Here is a 21,031-nt window from a genome sequence, read left to right as displayed (position 1 = left end):
CAGTCACAGCCAAAACAGCTGAAGAAATCCATGATGGTCGTCAGGGTCAACGGGCCGAGACCCCCTGCCTCTTCGACTCCAGGAGCACGGAGAGCTTTGTCCACCCCGACACGGTAAGGCGCTGCTCCCTCCACACCTACCCAGCTTCCCAAACAATTTCCCTTGCCTCCGGGTCCCATTCGGTTCAGATCCGGGGGTACTGTATCGCCAATCTCGCGATGCAGGGCGCAGAGTACGCTCGCTTCAAGCTCTACGTCCTCCCCCACCTTTACTGCTCGGATTGGACTTTCAATGTAACCACCGACGCCTGACCCGTCAGTTCGGCGGACCCTTGCCCCCCCCCCCCCCCCCCCCCCCCCCCTTCACGGTGTGCAGCCTCGCTACCCTCAAGGTCTCCCCCCTTCGCTCTTTGCGAATGTCACCCCTGACTGTAAGCCCATTGCCACCAGGAGGAGGCGGTACAGCTCGCTGGACATGACGTTTATCAAGTCGGAGGTCCAGCGACTGTTGAGTGAAGGGATCATCGAGGCCAGCAACAGCCCCTGGAGAGCGCAAGTGGTGATCGTCTGGACCGGGGAAAAGAATCAGATGGTTGTGGACTACAGCCAGACCATTAACCGGTTCACGCAACTGGATGCGTACCCCCTCCCCCGCATAGCGGAGATGGTCAACCAGATCGCGCAGTACCGTGTGTTCTCCACGGTGGATCTGAAGTCGGCCTACCACCAGCTCCCAATCCGCCTGGAAGATCGCCAATCCGCCCGGAAGATCGCCAATCCGCCCGGGAATGCGCCACTACACTGCTTTCGAGGCAGCTGGCCGGCTATTCCACTTCCTCAGAGTCCCCTTCGGCGTCACTAACGGAGTCTCAGTCTTTTAGAGAACGATGGACCGAATGGTGGCCCAATACGGTTTGTGGGCTACATACCCGTACTTGGACAATGTGACCATCTGCGGCCATGATCAGCAGGACCATGACGCCAACCTCCAGAGGTTCCTCCAGGCCGCCCAATCCCTGAATCTCACATACAACAAAGAAAAATGTGTCTTCCGTACTACCTGACTAGCCATCCTCGGCTATGTCATAGAGAACGGAGTCCAAGGGCCCGACCTGGACTGTATGCGCCCCCCCCCTCACAGAACTCCCCCCTCCCCACAGCCTCAAGGCTTTAGAACGATGCCTGGGGCTTTTCTTCTACTACGCCAAGTGGGTCCCCAACTATACGGACAAGCCCGCCCACTTATTCAAACAACCACCTTTCCCCTGACGGCTGTGGCCCGCGTGGCCTTCATCCGCATCAAGGTCGACATCACCAAGGCCGCAATGCACGCGGTGGACGAGTCCATCCCTTTCAGGTAGAGGCCGACGCGTCAGGCGTCACCCTGGCCGCCACCCTCAGCCAGGCGGGCAGGCCAGTAGCATTCTTCTCCAGGACCCTCCACGCTTCCCAAATTCAGCACCCCTCGGTCGAGAAGGAAGCACAAGCCATAGGGGAAGCCGTGTGGCACTGGAGGCACTACCGAGCCGGTAGGAGGTTCACCCTCGTCACTGACCAAGGATCGGTTGCCTTCATGTTCGACAACGCACAACGGGGCAAAATAAAAAATGATAAAATCTTGAGGTGGAGGATCGAACTCTCCACCTACAATTACAATATCAGGTACCGTCCTGGGAAGCTCAATGAGCCCCCAGCTGCCCTGTCCCATGGCACATGCGCCAGTGCGCAAGGTGACCGACTTTGGGCTATCCACAATGACCTTTGCCACCCAGGGGTCACCCGGTTTACCCACTTCATTAAGGCCCACAATCTGCCCTTCTCCACCGAGGAGGTCAGGGCAATGACCAGGGACTGCCAAGGCTGCGCGGAGTGCAAACCGCACTTCTACCAGCCAGACATGGCCTACCTGGTAAAGGCCTCCTGGCCCTATGAGCGCCTAAGCAGTGACTTCAAAGGGCCCCTCCCTCCACCAACCGGAATATATACTTTCTAACCGTCATCGATGAGTACTCTCGCTTCCCCTTCGCCGTCCCCTGCCCCGACATGACCTCGGCCACCGTAATAAAGGCCCTGCGCAGCATCTTCACGCTGTTCGGTTTCCCTGCCTACGTCCACAGTGACCGGGGAACATCGTTCATGAGCGATGAGCTGCATCAGTACCTGCTCAACAAAGGCATCGCCTCGAGCAGGACTATGAGCTATAACCCGCAGGGAAACGGGCAGGTGGAGAGGGAGAACGCGACGGTATGGAAGGCCGATCTTCTGGCCCTTAGGTCTAGAAGTCTCTCCATCACCCGCTGGCAGGAGGTCCTCGCTGACGCCCTCCACTCCATCAGATCGCTCCTCTGCACAGCCACGACCGAGACCCCTCACGATCATTTGTTTATCTTCCCCAGGAAGTCCATCTCCGGGGTCTCGCTTCCATCTTGGCTGAAAACTCCGGGACCCGTCCTTCTTCGGAGGCACATGAGGAGCCATAAGACCGACCCCTTGGTCGAGAGGGTCCAGCTGCTCCACGCTAACCCCCAGTACGCTTACATCACGCACCAGGACGGACGGCAAGATACGGTCTCCCTGCGGAGCCTGGCGCCAGCTGGTTCCCCCACCAACGCATCCCCCTGCCTACATCCCCCCTCCCCGCTGCCTGCCGCCACCCACAGCGCCCCGTACGCCCCCCTGGGTCTCCTGTATTGTCCCGCGCAGACACTGCCATCACCCATCACCCCCCCCCCCCTCACCCTTACCCCCGCACTCCAACCGTCTCCAACACCCCGGACTGAGGCTCAAGCTCCAGACACAATGCCCCTGGAGTCACCACCTGTGACAACTGTGCCCGCCGCACCGCCAGAGCTGCAGATGTCGAAGAGAACGATCCAGCCTCCAGATAGACTGAATATGTAATGACCCCACGTCACCCCCGCTGGACTTGATTTTTTGAACAGGGGGGTGAATGTGGTGAATGTATTCACCATAATGCATGCATGATACCATAACCTGTGACCTATGACCTGGAAGTGGTGATATGAACTGCTTCCAGGTACCGCACTGTAACCCGGATATGGCTCCGCCTCTGGCTCCGCCCACACCGGGGCCATATATATGCCGGCCTCTTGTGGGCAGCATTCATCTGTACTACTGACTCCGGCTAGGCAAGTTCATGACTAATAAAGCCTACTGTTCACTCGCTCTCTCTGCCTCACGGTGAATTGAAGGTATATCAAGTGTGAAAGGCGGAGGATCTTCAGATTGCGGTTCCGCATTCCAAGCTTCTGGTTCGTGTTTTCTTCCCGGAGATGGGATTTCCGTCCGTAACTGCACTCAGGGTGACCGCTGTTGTGAGGTGGACTGGGCAGACATCGTATCGCCTGCAAGTGCGGTGCCAACAAGTGAAGCGCCACCTGGACCGCCTTAGAGCCTGGCGCCTGGCACTATGCCCATGGGCAACACCTCCGACTAGGCACTAGGCAGCACCTCCGACAGCCCCACGGACCCTGTCTGACCCCCTACGACGTCTCCGCCCTCGCTACGCCGCATGGCAACCGTTCCGTTCCACCCAACTCGCTGTTGGGAGCCCTCACAGTTCATGGCCCTCAGGATGTAGAAATGCCCCCCCCCCCCCCCCACCCCTCAATGGGGGGGTGTGTATTCCCTATAGTCCTTTGGGAATATCAATGGCTCAGAATCCCCTGATTCGGAGATGGACTCGGTTCCCCCGGTGCCAAGCCCACCTGTGCCCGACATTCGCCGCTAGTCTGGACGGATGAGGCGCCCCTGCTCCGCTGCACGCCGTCAGACCCCCCTCCGTCTGACACCATTGAGGGCAAACCGTTTCCTAAGAGACGCCGGCATCCGCCCCCGCCTCCCACTCTCTGTGTCGGCCCAGTTGCGTGTGCGGCGTTGCTATGGGCTTCGGAGGGAATGGGTTGATGTGAACAAAGAACATCAGACTTTGTTTTATAAACAAAGCTAGTTACCCCTAAGACTACATTAACTGGTGGATTGGCCATGCTAAATTGCCCGTAGTGTCCTAAAAAGTAAGGTTAAGGGGGGGGGGGGATTGTTGGGTTACGGGTATAGGGTGGATACGTGGGTTTGAGTAGGGTGATCATTGCTCGGCACAACATCGAGGGCTGAAGGGCCTGTTCTGTGCTGTACTGTTCTATGTTCTATAACTAATAACTAAAATGTCTGAGATGAATACAGTTGGAAATAAACGTCTATCACTAACTTACACTAAGATATAACAGACCTACTTTAACCTGTGACTGCTATCGACTCCTCACTAACACCTCCTGAAGAAACACATGGTGCATCCCCGGTCTTGGGACTCCGTACTCGCCCCCAGCTGCTGGTCGGATGGTAGAATTACATCAATGAAACATAACATAAAATACACATGCTGATCATAGGATTTACAGGGATGTGAACAGGGATATTAGATACAGATGATAGTCGACCTATCATCACAACTGGGGGAAATGATATTCCCAAAGGACTATGGGGAATACACACTCCCCCACTGAGGGGCGAGTCGCCCACTTCTACATCCTGAGGGATGAGGCATAAAACTGGAGGGCCATGAACTGTGAGGGCTCCTGTGGTAGAGTAGCTGCTCTTGTTCTTTTTCCTTTGACTCAATCTGTTCGGCTCAGTATGGACTCCTTCTGGACGTTAGAATAAATTCCCGTTCAAATGTCCTGTCTGAAGCTGCCTCTGTGGCCCATCCAAAGCTCTCGCCACAGGCCAAAGGTCTTTCTTAAATCATTTTTGCTTCTTTTGCCATTTCCATGAACTCTCTGTCCTCTCCGTCTCAATCCTTTCACAAGTGCGAATAGTTTCTTCCGATCTACCTTGTCCAGACCCCGCATGATTATAGAATCACAGAGTCTACATCACAGAATAGGCCATTCGGCCCATCATATCTGTACCATTCAAAAACAACCCCAAACATTCCACATTTTCCAGTACTTAGCCCACAGCCTTTCTGCAATCCCCACAGTGCAGAAGGAGGATATTCGGCCCATCGATTTGCACTGACCCTCTGAAAGAACTCCCAATTTAGGCCCACACCCACACCCTATCCTGCACATCTTTGGACACTAAGAGGCAATTTATCACGGCCAATCCACCTAACCTGCACGGCTTTGGACTGTGGGAGGAAACCAGAGCACCCGGAGGAAACCCACGCACACACGGGGAGGACGTGCAAACTCCGCACAGACAGTGACCCAGCCGGGAATCGAACCTGGGACCCTGGAGCTGTGAGGCAACAGTGCTAACCACTTTTCCACCATGCTGCCCTGAGCCTTGTCTGCTTCAGCATCGCAAGTGCACATCTAAATACTTCTTCAATGTTACGAGGGTCTCTGCCTCCACCCCCCTGTCAGGCAGCGAGTTCCAGACACCCACCACCCTCTGGGGGAAAAGGTTTCCCCTCACATCCCCTCTAAACCTCTTGCCCCTTACTGAAATCAATGCCCCCTGGTCATTGATCCCTCCACCCAAGGGGAAACGTTTCTTCCTGTATACTCGGGGCTGTTTAGCACTGGGCTAAATCGCTGGCTTTGAAAGCAGACCAAGGCAAGCCAGCAGCACGGTTCAATTCCCGTTCCAGCCTCCCTGAACAGGGGCCGGAATGTGGCGACTAGGGGCTTTTCACAGTAACTTCATTTGAAGGTTACTTGTGACAATAAGCAATTTTCATTTCATTTCATTTTTCTATCTGTGCCCCCCATAATTTTATACATTTCAATCATGTTCCCCCTCAGCCTCCTCTGCTCCAAGGAAAATAACCCCAGTCTATCCAATCTCTCTCCATAACTAACACTCTCCAGCCCAGGCACCATCCTGGTAAATCCCCTCTGCTCCCTTTCCAGTGCTGTCACATCCCGACTATAATGTGGATTCCAGAACTCCGCACAATACTCCAGCTATTTTGATTAACTATCAAATTTCCTCACAGCCTTCTCTTCTCCAAGGGAAACGATTGTAATTTCTCCAGTTTCCTGTGAAACTTCTTTGCAATATCTTCCAAAACCTTCCCGTCTTTCCTGAGGTCCGGCACAGAACTGGGACACGTTTCCCGGGCGGGAATTGGCTGCGTCGCATTTACTATTTTACAGCTGGAGATAAAAATTCAAGTATTTCTCACCTTTCAGAAGGGATTGGGGATTAGAATGAAACCAAACTGACTGAGTTTTTATTAACTGGAACATTTGAAGGACATTCTTTACAGTGGATAATCTGAGTTATGAACGCTGACTCCCAAATTAATTAGATTTTTCACCATCTCGCTTTCTTTTGACTCTCAAAAATATGTTGCTGCGTTTTCACTGTTTGAGTGAGTCATCAACTGAATGGGAATAAATGTTAGTGGGAGTGGCAGCTCGCAGCACAATGGAAACTGGAACAAGAAGATGAAGTCATGAGACAGAAGCATAAAGTGTGTAGAATTTCTGAATGTTGAAAGCGTTAAGGGTGTGGACGAAACTCCGCTTCTGACGCAGTCTAAACAGAGACTTGGGGAGCCGCTTACTTTGTATTGAAATCTGGCCAATTGGATGTCACTCCTTAAAAGAAAGACTGAATAATAATAATCTGCATTTATATAGTGCCTTTCACAACCTCGGGATGGCACAACACACTTTACAGAATCACAGAATTGTTATGGGGCAGAAGGAGGCCATTTGGCCCATTGTGCCTGCCCTGGCTCTCCAAAGGAGCATCATGGCGTAGTGCCGTTCCCCCAGCCCTTTCCCCTGCACATTGTTTATATTCAAATAATCATCTCATACCCTCTTGAAGGCTTCAATTGAACCTTCCTCTGCCGTACTTCTGGGCTGCGCGTTCCAAACCCCAGTTTTTTCTCCCATCGCAAATCTTTTTCAAATCCCCTTAAAATGAAATGAAAATGAATGAAAATGGCTTATTGTCACGAGTAGGCTTCAAATGAAGTTACTGTGAAAAGCCCCTAGTCGCCACATTCCGGCGCCTGTTCGGGGAGGCTGGTACGGGAATTGAACCGTGCTGCTGGCCTGCCTTGGTCTGCTTTAAAAGCCAGCGATTTAGCCCAGTGTGCTAAACCCGCCCCACTAAACCAGCCCAACTAAACCAGTGTCCTTCATCTTACGAGGGGGAACAGTTTCTCCCTATTTTGTCCATTTCCCTCATGGTTTTCAACATCTCTATCAAATCTCCTCTTAACGTTCCTCTTCCAAGGAGACGGAGCCAACTTCTCCAATCCCAATCCTCAGATCTGAAGTTGCTCATCCCTAGGCCATTCTTCTAAACCTCTTCCGCACTCTCTCCAATGTGTTCACATCCTTCCTATAGTGCGGTAACCAGAACTGCTCAGTCCTGGTTAGCTGAGGGCTAACTAATCTTGGATAATTTCAGCCTAACCTCCACGTTCTCGTCCTCAGGGCCCCTATTCATAAAGCCCAGGATACTCTCTGCTTTATTAACTGCTCCCTCCACCTGTCCTGGCATCTTCAATAATTTATGCTCAGATACACCCAGCCTCTCTGCTCCCCTTTAGAATTTTACCGCTTATTTTATATTGTGTCTCCGTGTTCATCCTAACAAAATGCATCACTTCACACCGCATTGAACTTCATCTGACCTCCGAACCATCTCACTCGGGGTCTCACTCATGAGGCTGGACAGTAAGTGTTGTGACTCCAAACCTGATCTTCTTCATCTCTGTACTTCCGTGAATCAGTCGCTGAGCGATGCTAATGAATCTTCTCAGAGAGCCGAGCTTTATGGACGCGCTTTGCTTCACCTTCACTAACCTGAGAAATGCGCAATCAGAACCAACTCCAAATAATGGCTGAAATCTAACCAGAATATGACGTTTAGCACCACAAAATCAGAGCTTTTACCCTCTGAGAGCGTTTAGATACAGAGTAAAGCTCCCTCTACACCATCCCCATCAAACACTCCCAGGACAGGTACAGCACGGGATTAGATACAGAGTAAAGCTCCCTCTACACTGTCCCCATCAAACACTCCCAGGACAGGTACAGCACGGGGTTAGATACAGAGTAAAGCTCCCTCTACACTGTCCCCATCAAACACTCCCAGGACAGGTACAGCACGGGGTTAGATACAGAGTAAAGCTTCCTCTACACTGTCTCCATCAAACACTCCCAGGACAGGTACAGCACGGGGTTAGATACAGAGCAAAGCTCCCTCTACACTGACCCCATCAAACACTCCCAGGACAGGTACAGCACAGGGTTAGATACAGAGTAAAGCTCCCTCTACACTGTCCCCATCAAACACTCCCAGGACAGGTACAGCACGGGGTTAGATACAGAGTAAAGCTCCCTCTACACTGTCCCCAGGGTAGGTCGTGCCTCACAAACCTTACTGAGTTCTTTGAGAAGGTGACCAAACAGGTGGACGAGGGTAAAGCAGTTGATGTGGTGTATATGGATTTCAGTAAAGCGTTTGATAAGGTTCCCCACGGTAGGCTATTGCAGAAAATACGGAGGCCTGGGATTCAGGGTGATTTAGCAGTTTGGATCAGAAATTGGCTAGCTGTAAGAAGACAGAGGGTGGTGGTTGATGGGAAATATTCAGCCTGGAGTTCAGTTACTAGTGGTGTACCACAAGGATCTGTTTTGGGGCCACTGCTGTTTGTCATTTTTATAAATGACCTAGAGGAGGGCGTAGAAGGATGGGTGAATAAATTTGCAGATGACACTAAAGTCGGTGGAGTTGTGGACAATGCGGAAGGATGTTGCAGGTTACAAAGGGATATAGATAAGCTGCAGAGCTGGGCTGAGAGGTGGCAAATGTAGTTTAATGGAGAAAAGTGTGAGGTGATTCATTTTGGAAGGAGTAACAGGAAGACAGAATACTGGGCTAATGGTAAGATTCTTGTTAGTGTGGATGAGCAGACAGACCTCGGTGTCCATGTACATAGATCCCTGAAAGTTGCCACCCAGGTTGATAGGGTTGTTAAGAAGGCGTATGGTGTGTTAGCTTTTATTGGTAGAGAAATTGAGTTTCGGAGCCATGAGATCATGTTGCAGCTGTACAAAACTCTGGTGCGGCTGTATTTGGAGTATTGCATGCAGTTCTGGTCGCCGCATTATAGGAAGGATGTGGAAGCATTGGAAAGGATGCAGAGGAGATTTACCAGGATGTTGCCTGGTATGGAGGGAAGATCTTATGAGGAAAGGCTGAGGGACTTAAGGCTGTTTTCATAAGAGAGAAGAAGGTTAAGAGGTGATTTAATTGAGGCATACAAGATGATCAGAGGATTAGATAGGGTGGACATCGAGAGCCTTTTTCCTTCGGATGGTGATATCCAGCACGAGGGGACATAGCTTTAAATTGAGGGGAGATAGATATGGGACAGATGTCAGAGGGAGGTTCTTTACTCAGAGAGTAGTAAGAACATAAGAACATAAGAACTAGGAGCAGGAGTAGGCCATCTGGCCCCTCGAGCCTGCTCCGCCATTCAATTAGATCATGGCTGATCTTTTGTGGACTCAGCTCCACTTTCCGGCCCGAACACCATAACCCTTAATCCCTTTATTCTTCAAAAAACTATCTATCTTTACCTTAAAAACATGTAATGAAGGAGCCTCAACTGCTTCACTGGGCAAGGAATTCCATAGATTCACAACCCTTTGGGTGAAGAAGTTCCTCCTAAACTCAGTCCTAAATCTACTTCCCCTTATTTTGAGGCTATGCCCCCTAGTTCTGCTGTCACCCGCCAGTGGAAACAACCTGCCCGCATCTATCCTATCTATTCCCTTCATAATTTTAAATGTTTCTATAAGATCCCCCCTCATCCTTCTAAATTCCAACGAGTACAGTCCCAGTCTACTCAACCTCTCCTCATAATCCAACCCCTTCAGCTCTGGGATTAACCTCGTGAATCTCCTCCGCACACCCTCCAGCGCCAGTACGTCCTTTCTCAAGTAAGGAGACCAAAACTGAACACAATACTCCAGGTGTGGCCCCACTAACACCTTATACAATTGCAACATAACCTCCCTAGTCTTAAACTCCATCCCTCTAGCAATGAAGGACAAAATTCCATTTGCCTTCTTAATCACCTGTTGCACTTGTAAACCAACCTTCTGTGACTCATGCACTAGCACACCCAAGTCTCTCTGAACAGCGGCATGCTTTAATATTTTATCGTTTAAATAATAATCCCGTTTGCTGTTATTCCTACCAAAATGGATAACCTCACATTTGTCAACATTGTATTCCATCTGCCAGACCCGAGCCCATTCACTTAACCTATCCAAATCCCTCTGCAGACTTCCAGTATCCTCTGCACTTTTCGCTTTACCACTCATCTTAGTGTCATCTGCAAACTTGGACATATTGCCCTTGGTCCCCAACTCCAAATCATCAATGTAAATTGTGAACAATTGTGGGCCCAACACGGATCCCTGAGGGACACCACTAGCTACTGATTGCCAACCAGAGAAACACCCATTTATCCCAACTCTTTGCTTTCTATTAATTAACCAATCCTCTATCCATGCTACTACTTTACCCTTAATGCCATGCATCTTTATCTTATGCAGCAACCTTTTGTGTGGCACCTTGTCAAAGGCTTTCTGAAAATCCAGATATACTACATCCATCGGCTCCCCGTTATCTACTGCACTGGTAATGTCCTCAAAAAATTCCACTAAATTAGTTAGGCATGACCTGCCTTTAACGAACCCATGCTGCGTCTGCCCAATGGGACAATTTCTATCCAGATGCCTCGCAATTTCTTCCTTGATGATAGATTCCAGCATCTTCCCTATTACTGAAGTTAAACTCACTGGCCTATAATTTCCTGCTTTCTGCCTACCTCCTTTTTTAAACAGTGGCGTCACGTTTGCTAATTTCCAATCCACCGGGACCACCCCAGAGTCTAGTGAATTTCGGTAAATTATCACTAGTGCATCTGCAATTTCCCTAGCCATCTCTTTTAGCACTCTGGGATGCATTCCATCAGGGCCAGGAGACTTGTCTACCTTTAGCCCCATTAGCTTGCCCATCACTCCCTCCTTAGTGATAACAATCCTCTCAAGGTCCTCACCTGTCATAGCCTCATTTCTATCAATCGCTGGCATGTTATTTGTGTCTTCCACTGTGAAGACCGACCCAAAAAACCTGTTCAGTTCCTCAGCCATTTCCTCATTTCCCATTATTAAAACTCCCTTCTCATCCTCTAAAGGACCAATATTTACCTTAGCCACTCTTTTTTGTCTTATATATTTGTAAAAACTTTTACTGTCTGTTTTTATATTCTGAGCAAGTTTACTCTCATACTCTATCTTACTCTTCTTTATAGCTTTTTTAGTAGCTTTCTGTTGCCCCCTAAAGATTTCCCAGTCCTCTAATCTCCCAGCAATCTTTGCCACTTTATATGCTTTTTCCTTCAATTTGATACTCTCCCTTATTTCCTTAGATATCCACGGTCGATTTTCCCTCTTTCTTCCGTCCTTCCTTTTTGTTGGTATAAACCTTTGCTGAGCACTGTGAACAATCGCTTGGAAGGTTCTCCACTGTTCCTCAACTGTTCCACCATAAAGTCTTAGCTCCCAGTCTACCTTAGCTAGTTCTTCTCTCATCCCCTTGTAATCTCCTTTGTTTAAACACAAAACACTAGTATTTGATTTTACTTTCTCACCCTCCATCTGTATTTTAAATTCCACCATATTGTGATCGCTCCTTCCGAGAGGATCCCTAACTATGAGATCATGAATCAATCCTGTCTCATTACACAGGACAAGATCTAGGACCGCTTGTTCCCTCGTAGGTTCCATTACACACTGTTCTAGGAAACTATCGCGGATACATTCTATAAACTCCTCCTCACGGTTGCCTTGACCGACCTGGTTAAACCAATCGACATGTAGATTAAAATCCCCCATGATAACTGCTGTACCATTTCTACATGCATCAGTTATTTCTTTGTTTATTGCCCGCCCCACCATAACGTTACTATTTGGTGGCCGATAGACTACTCCTATCAGTGACTTTTTCGCCTTACTATTCCTGATTTCCACCCAAATGGATTCAACCTTATCCTCCATAGCACCGATGTCATCCCTTACTATTGCCCGGATGTCATCCTTAAATAACAGAGCAACACCACCTCCCTTACCATCCACTCTGTCCTTCCGAATAGTTCGATACGGGTTTGATACGGGTTTGATAGTTTGGTAAGGGTGTGGAATGCCCTGCCTGCAACAGTAGTGGACTCGCCAACACTAAGGGCATTCAAATGGTCATTGGATAGGCATATGGACGATAAGGGAATAGTGTAGATGGGCTTTAGAGGGGTTTCACAGGTCGGCGCAACATCGAGGGCCGAAGGGCCTGTACTGCGCTGTAATGTTCTATGTTCTACACTGTCCCCATCAAACACTCCTGGAGCAGATACAGCACTCCTGTTATTCTGATCTGAACCTTGGTTAATACCAGCTGAGAAATGCCACAGAGTGATGGAGATTAAAGGGAGCTACAAATAGAAACAACTGGAAATAGCTTCAAGGAGCTTTTATGGGGGAAATCTGAGGCGGCAGCAAGCTCCTGTTGACAGGGAATGAGAAGCAAATTGATTGGCCAGAATTCTCAGTGGGATAAGTGGAATAATAATGCGAGCCTTTGGAAGATGATAGTGGATACATGGTGAGAATGTTATGATCTGGGAATACATTCCAGCTGGTCCTGCATCACGTAATGCGGGGAGGCATCAGCAGAGCGTTTGCTTGGGCTTTGAGCAGATCGCCATCTGGATTGTGTGAGCAACTCCCTGAATAAACCTCTCACCGTGTTTTACAAGAATCCAGAGTGTGAGCATCATCAGACATTTTCTCTTTGCAATAACAAAGATACATAATAATAGAGAAGAGTGGCGACGAGGATTGGGGCAGAAAAACTGCTGGGAAGAAGATTTTGTCGACTAATTGTGGGATGGCATCGGCAGCAATGGAAGATTCTCGGGACCAAACCAGGCCAGAGCGACACACACACACACACACACACACACTGACAGACACACACACTGACAAACACACACACACACTGACAGACACACACACACACACACACACACTGACAGACACACACACTGACATACACACACACACACTGACACACACACACACTGACAGACACACACACACACTGACACACACACACTGACAAACACACACACACACACACACACACTGACAGACACACACACACACTGACAGACACACACACACACACACACACTGACAGACACACACACTGACAAACACACACACACTGACAAACACACACACACACTGACAGACACACACACACACTGACAGACACACACACACACACACACACTGACAGACACACACGCTGACAAACACACACACACTGACAAACACACACACACACTGACAGACACACACACACACACACACTGACAGACACACACACACTGACAAACACACACACACACACTGACAGACACACACACACACTGACACACACACACTGACAAACACACACACACACACACACTGACAGACACACACACTGACACACACACTGACAGACACACACACACTGACAAACACACACACACACACACTGACAGACACACACACACACTGACAGACACACACACACACACACACACTGACAGACACACACACTGACAAACACACAAACACACACTGACAGACACACACACACACACACACACTGACAGACACACACACACTGACAAACACACACACACACACTGACAGACACACACACACTGACAAACACACACACACACACTGACAGACACACACACACTGACAAACACACACACACACTGACAGACACACACACTGACAGACACACACACACTGACAAACACACACACTGACAAACACACACACACACTGACAGACACACACACTGACATACACACACACACTGACACACACACACACTGACAGACACACACACTGACAGACACACACACACTGACATACACACACACACTGACAGACACACACACTGACACACACACACACACACACACACACTGACAGACACACACACTGACAAACACACACACACTGGCAAACACACACACACACTGACAGACACACACACACACACACACACTGACAGACACACACACACTGACAAACACACACACACACACACTGACAGACACACACACACACTGACAGACACACACACACACACACACTGACAGACACACACACTGACAAACACACAAACACACACTGACAGACACACACACACACACACACACTGACAGACACACACACACTGACAAACACACACACACACACTGACAGACACACACACACTGACAAACACACACACACACACTGACAGACACACACACACTGACAAACACACACACACACTGACAGACACACACACTGACAGACACACACACACTGACAAACACACACACTGACAAACACACACACACACTGACAGACACACACACTGACATACACACACACACTGACACACACACACACTGACAGACACACACACTGACAGACACACACACACTGACATACACACACACACTGACAGACACACACACTGACAGACACACACACACACACACATACTGACATACACACACACACTGACAAACACACACACACACTGACACACACACACACACACACTGACAGACACACACTGACATACACACACACACACACATACTGACAGACACACACACACACTGACAGACACACACACACACTGACAGACACAAACACACACACTGACAGACACACACACACACACACACACTGACAGACACACACACTGACAAACACACACACACTGACAAACACACACACACACTGACAGACACACACACACACACACACACTGACAGACACACACACACTGACAAACACACACACACACACTGTCAGACACACACACACACTGACAGACACACACACACACACACACTGACAGACACACACACTGACAAACACACAAACACACACTGACAGACACACACACACACACACACACTGACAGACACACACACACTGACAAACACACACACACACACTGACAGACACACACACACTGACAAACACACACACACACACACTGACAGACACACACACACTGACAAACACACACACACACTGACAGACACACACACTGACAGACACACACACACTGACAAACACACACACTGACAAACACACACACACACTGACAGACACACACACTGACATACACACACACACACTGACACACACACACACTGACAGACACACACACTGACAGACACACACACACTGACATACACACACACACTGACAGACACACACACACTGACAGACACACACACACACACACATACTGACATACACACACACACTGACAAACACACACACACACTGACACACACACACACACACACACTGACAGACACACACACTGACAGACACACACACAGACACACACACACACACTGACATACACACACACACACACATACTGACAGACACACACACACACTGACAGACACAAACACACACACTGACACACACACACTGACAGACACACACACACACACACTGACAGACCCACACACACACTGACACACACACACACACACACTGACAGACACACACACACTGACACACACACACACACTGACAGACACACACACACTGACAGACACACACACACACTGACACACACACACTGACAGACACACACACACACACTGACAGACACACACACTGACAAACACACACACACTGACAGACACACACTGACAGACACACACTGAGAGACAGACACACACACACACTGACAGACACACACTGACAGACACACACACTGACAAACACACACACACAGACACACACACACACACACTGACAGACACACACACTGACATACACACACACACACACACACACTGACAGACACACACACTGACAGACACACACACACTGACAGACACACACACACACACACACTGACATACACACACACACTGACAAACACACACACACACTGACACACACACACACACACTGACAGACACACACACTGACAGACACACACACTGACACACACACGCACTGACATACACACACACACTGACATACACACACACACACACATACTGACAGACACACACACACACTGACATACACACACACACACACACACTGCCAGACACACACACACTGAGAGACACACACACACACTGACAGACACAAACACACACACACACACTGACACACACACACTGACAGACACACACACACACACACTGACAGACCCACACACACACTGACACACACACACACACACACTGACAGACACACACACACTGACAGACACACACACACACACACTGACACACACACACTGACAGACACACACACACACACACTGACAGACACACACACTGACAAACACACACACACTGACAGACACACACTGACAGACACACACACTGACAGACACACACACTGACAGACGCACACGCACTGAGAGACAGACACACGCACAAACACACGCACTGACAACACACACACACCCACTGACAGACCCACACACAAACACACACACTGATAGACACACACACACAAACATACACACACACACACTGACACACACACACTGACAGACACACACACACACACTGTCAGACCCACACACACACTGACACACACACACACACACTGACAGACACACACACACTGACAGACACACACACACTGACAGACACACACACACACACTGACACACACACACTGACAGACACACACACTGACAAACACACACACACTGACAGACACACACTGACAGACACACACTGAGAGACAGACACACACACACACTGACAGACACACACTGACAGACACACACACTGACAGACACACACACTGACAGACGCACACACACTGAGAGACAGACACACGCACAAACACACGCACTGACAACACACACACACCCACTGACAGACCCACACACAAACACACACACTGATAGACACACACACACAAACATACACACACACACACTGACACACACACTCACAGGCAGACAGACACAGACACACACTCACAGAGAGACACACACAGGCAGACACACGCACACACACTCACATACACACACACACACACTGACAGACACACACTGACAGACACACACACACTGACACACACACACACACACTGACAAACACACACACTCACAGACACACACACACACACTGACAAACACACACACTGACAGACACACACACACTGACACACACACACACTGACACACACACACTGACAAACACACACTGACAAACACACACACTGACACACACACTGACAGACACACACACTGACACACACACACTGACAAACACACACACTGACACACACACTGTCAGACACACACACTGACACACACACACTGACAAACACACACACTGACACACACACACACTGACAGACACACACACTCTGACACACATACACACACACACACACTGACAAACACACACACTGACAGACACACACACTGACAGACACACACACACTGACAAACACACACACTGACAGACACACACACACACACACACTGACAAACACACACACTGACAGACACACACACACACACACTGACAAACACACACACTGACAGACACACACACTGACAGACACACACACACACTGACAAACACACACACTGACAGACACACACACACACAGACAGACACACACACACACACACACTGACAAACACACACACTGACAGACACACACACTGACAGACACACACAGACACACACTGACAGACACACACACACTGACAGACACACACACACTGACAGACACACGCACTGACAGACACACACACTGACAGACACACGCACTGAGAGACAGACACACAGACACACACTGACAAACACACACACTGACAGACACACACACACACTGACAGACACACACACTGACAGACACACACACTGAGAGACAGACACACACACTGGGAGACAGACACACACACACGCACACTGACAGACAACACACACACACACACTGACAAACACACACACTGACAGACACACACACACACTGACAGACACACACACTGAGAGACAGACACACACACTGACAGACACACACACTGACAGACACACACACTCTGACACACATACACACACACACACACTGACAAACACACACACTGACAGACACACACACTGACAGACACACACACACACAAACACACACACTGACAGACACACACACACACACACTGACAAACACACACACTGACAGACACACACACTGACAGACACACACACACTGACAAACACACACACTGACAGACACACACACACACACACTGACAAACACACACACTGACAGACACACACTGAGAGACAGACACACACACACACTGACAGACACACACTGACAGACACACACACTGACAAACACACACACACAGACACACACACACACACACACTGACAGACACACACACTGACATACACACACACACACACACACACTGACAGACACACACACTGACAGACACACACACACTGACAGACACACACACACACACACACTGACATACACACACACACTGACAAACACACACACACACTGACACACACACACACACACTGACAGACACACACACTGACAGACACACACACTGACACACACACACACTGACATACACACACACACACACACACTGACATACACACACACACACACACTGACAGACACACACACTGACAAACACACACACACTGACAGACACACACACACTGACATACACACACACACACACACACTGACAGACACACACACTGACATACACACACACACACACACACACTGACAGACACACACACTGACAGACACACACACACTGACAGACACACACACACACACACACTGACATACACACACACACTGACAAACACACACACACACTGACACACACACACACACACTGACAGACACACACACTGACAGACACACACACTGACACACACACACACTGACATACACACACACACACACATACTGACAGACACACACACACACTGACATACACACACACACACACACACTGCCAGACACACACACACTGAGAGACACACACACACACTGACAGACACAAACACACACACACACACTGACACACACACACTGACAGACACACACACACACACACTGACAGACACACACACACACTGACACACACACACACACACACTGACAGACACACACACACTGACAGACACACACACACACACACTGACACACACACACTGACAGACACACACACACACACACTGACAGACACACACACTGACAAACACACACACACTGACAGACACACACTGACAGACACACACACTGACAGACACACACACTGACAGACGCACACGCACTGAGAGACAGACACACGCACAAACACACGCACTGACAACACACACACACCCACTGACAGACCCACACACAAACACACACACTGATAGACACACACACACAAACATACACACACACACACTGACACACACACACTGACAGACACACACACACACACACTGTCAGACCCACACACACACTGACACACACACACACACACTGACAGACACACACACACTGACAGACACACACACACTGACAGACACACACACACACACTGACACACACACACTGACAGACACACACACTGACAAACACACACACACTGACAGACACACACTGACAGACACACACTGAGAGACAGACACACACACACACTGACAGACACACACTGACAGACACACACACTGACAGACACACACACTGACAGACGCACACACACTGAGAGACAGACACACGCGCAAACACACGCACTGACAACACACACACACCCACTGACAGACCCACACACAAACACACACACTGATAGACACACACACACAAACATACACACACACACACTGACACACACACTCACAGGCAGACAGACACAGACACACACTCACAGAGAGACACACACAGGCAGACACACGCACACACACTCACATACACACACACACACACTGACAGACACACACTGACAGACACACACACACTGACACACACACACACACACTGACAAACACACACACTCACAGACACACACACACACACTGACAAACACACACACTGACAGACACACACACACTGACACACACACACACTGACACACACACACTGACAAACACACACACTGACACACACACTGACAGACACACACACTGACACACACACACTGACAAACACACACACTGACACACACACTGTCAGACACACACACTGACACACACACACACTGACAGACACACACACTCTGACACACATACACACACACACACACTGACAAACACACACACTGACACACACACACACTGACAGACACACACACTCTGACACACATACACACACACACACACTGACAAACACACACACTGACAGACACACACACTGACAGACACACACACACTGACAAACACACACACTGACAGACACACACACACACACACACTGACAAACACACACACTGACAGACACACACACACACACACTGACAAACACACACACTGACAGACACACACACTGACAGACACACACACACACTGACAAACACACACACTGACAGACACACACACACACAGACAGACACACACACACACACACTGACAAACACACACACTGACAGACACACACACTGACAGACACACACAGACACACACTGACAGACACACACACACTGACAGACACACACACACTGACAGACACACGCACTGACAGACACACACACTGACAGACACACGCACTGAGAGACAGACACACAGACACACACTGACAAACACACACACTGACAGACACACACACACACTGACAGACACACACACTGACAGACACACACACTGAGAGACAGACACACACACTGGGAGACAGACACACACACACGCACACTGACAGACA

Source organism: Scyliorhinus canicula, chromosome 18, assembly GCF_902713615.1.
Source record: "Scyliorhinus canicula chromosome 18, sScyCan1.1, whole genome shotgun sequence".
In the NCBI taxonomy this organism is placed as follows: domain Eukaryota; kingdom Metazoa; phylum Chordata; class Chondrichthyes; order Carcharhiniformes; family Scyliorhinidae; genus Scyliorhinus; species Scyliorhinus canicula.
The sequence above is the reverse complement of the archived record's forward strand: the minus strand, read 5'-3'. Positions refer to the sequence as shown.